General features: G+C 33.4%; 1 long non-coding RNA gene across 2 annotated transcripts; it reads left to right on the top strand.

Moving 5' to 3' along the window:
* The first annotated feature begins 301 nt into the window (after positions 1 to 301).
* Positions 302 to 1,915, top strand: LOC109589839 (uncharacterized). 2 transcript variants are annotated; one of them, XR_002188966.1, is made up of 4 exons: positions 302 to 424; positions 671 to 745; positions 1,441 to 1,566; positions 1,628 to 1,915. It is a non-coding gene; the product is annotated as an uncharacterized LOC109589839 (long non-coding RNA). The 2 variants fall into 2 exon arrangements; XR_002188965.1 differs by lacking the exon at positions 302 to 424 and adding an exon at positions 479 to 613 and having other exon boundaries at positions 1,628 to 1,913.
* Positions 1,916 to 2,262: the final 347 nt, after the last annotated feature.

Genomic DNA, 2,262 nt, shown 5'->3' with positions numbered 1-2,262 from the left:
TATTATTATTATTACAAATACTTATATCCAGTCATCATTTAGTGTACATTAGCAAGAATAACATTAACTTCCTCTACCTGTCATGACATGAACCATATGTGTATACATGTACCACACAATAAGCTGACAACAGCCTACACAGGGTAATCATATGTTTGACTGTAAGATACAATGAACTAGCACATCATATAGACAAGAGGACATGATAGACAATGTGCTTAAGTACATGCTTTATAGTGATCAGTATTAAGTATAGACTCAGTAATTATATATTATATACATTATTATTATTAATATACAATATTCACTAGGTGAGTACAGTGTTCTTAGAGCTAGTGATGATGATGATGATACTCCCCCACCAGTACCAGCCTATAATCCTAATGGAGGACAAGAATACTCTAAACTGAAGAGAGAGGGAGAGGTATAATAAACAAAATACCAGACATACAATAACAATAATGTATAATAGAAAAAGAAAAAACAACAACAACAAGGAGCTGGTCCACTTTATTCAACACTCAATCAAGACGATGATACTCCTCCTCCTGTCCCTCCTGCCTATAATCCTGAGGGAGTACAGGAATACTCTGTATTGAAGAGAGAGGGAGAGGTCAGTGATTAATGAAAGAGTCTTTTAAAAATGGATCATATAATGTATTATTAATAGAATAAGGGTCAACAGGGTCTGTCTACTGGTGCTACTGGACTATATTCAACCATTAATAAAAACACCAACAACCAGGTATGGATACATGTACATAATCCACTCTTGACATAATGTATTGGGTTTAATGAACTACATGTACATTATGTATTGGGTTTAATGAACTACATATACATAATGTATTGGGTTTAATGAACTACATGTACATAATGTATTGGGTTTAATGAACTACATGTACATAATGTATTGGTTTTAATGAACTACATGTACATATTGTATTGGGTTTAATGAACTACATGTACATAATGTATTGGGTTTAATGAACTACATGTACATAATGTATTGGGTTTAATGAACTACATGTACATAATGTATTGGGTTTAATGAACTACATGTACATAATGTATTGGGTTTAATGAACTACATGTACATAATGTATTGGGTTTAATGAACTACATGTACATAATGTATTGGGTTTAATGAACTACATGTACATAATTATTGGGTTTAATGAACTACATGTACATTATGTATTGTATCATAAAAAGGAAGGGAAGAGGGTAATGGGTGAATTGAGTACATCCTTTTAGCTTTTCATGTAATAAGGTGAACTTATCCTTATGCAATCTGATGTACCACCTTATAGTAACTAATACACACATACCATAAGTACATATAAATGCATTAGTATAGGTATGTACATTAGTATAAGGTATATTAGTACATAAGGTATGTACATTTGTAATTAAGGTTCATGTTGTTATATTCAATAGGTGTTAGTTGATGAATCAGCTCATAAGCCAGTGTATGCTGATCTGGCTATTGCTGCTAAAGGGAAGAGACCACAGGCAGCACCAACACAAGAACAACCAGTGGTATATGCATCAGTTAACAACAAAGTAATGATAATGTACATGTACATGTAATGGTATCTTATACATCCTCTCTCTCTCCTCCTAGTCTGTTCCTCCTCCCATTCCTCCTCCAGCTGCTCCTCATAAAGTATTGTATGCTGATTTATCAATAGCAGCTGGTAAGAGAACACCAAAGAATAAACCACCCACTGAGGAAAGAGTAGTCCATTTTGGTTGGCATTGAATGCCTCTAGTTTGGGGAGTGGTAGATGTTTGTTTGTACAATGTTATAACTGGCTATTGTAATCATGCTGTGTAACTGCATCATTTGTACAAGTTTGTGTTGATGATAATTACAAATCATTGTAATTTACTGTGGGCCTTTGGTGAAGTGGACCATTGCTCAGGTAAGAGAGAGAGGAGTGTTTTAGTTAAAGTCTGATTTTAATTGTGTATATGGAATTGAGTGATGCATATACATGTTTTTGTGTTGTGTAGAAAGTTCGAGCTGATTCTGATTAAATTTGGATTTTTTATGAATTTTTAAAGTTGCTCAAAAATTGGGTCAAAGTCCCTGATAGTACAGGGGCGTTAGCTAAATTTAGCCAAAATTAAAAAGTTGAGAATTCTCAGTTTTTGTAATATTTTCTGATACATATACACGTACCTGTCCTTATGTTGTGTATAAAGTTTGAGTTAATTTTTCATATTTTTCCGAGAGCGTGGGAATATTTTCGGATT

Source organism: Amphimedon queenslandica, unplaced genomic scaffold, assembly GCF_000090795.2.
Source record: "Amphimedon queenslandica unplaced genomic scaffold, v1.1 AMPQUscaffold_10822, whole genome shotgun sequence".
Taxonomy (NCBI): domain Eukaryota; kingdom Metazoa; phylum Porifera; class Demospongiae; order Haplosclerida; family Niphatidae; genus Amphimedon; species Amphimedon queenslandica.
The sequence above is the reverse complement of the archived record's forward strand: the minus strand, read 5'-3'. Positions and strand labels throughout refer to the sequence as shown.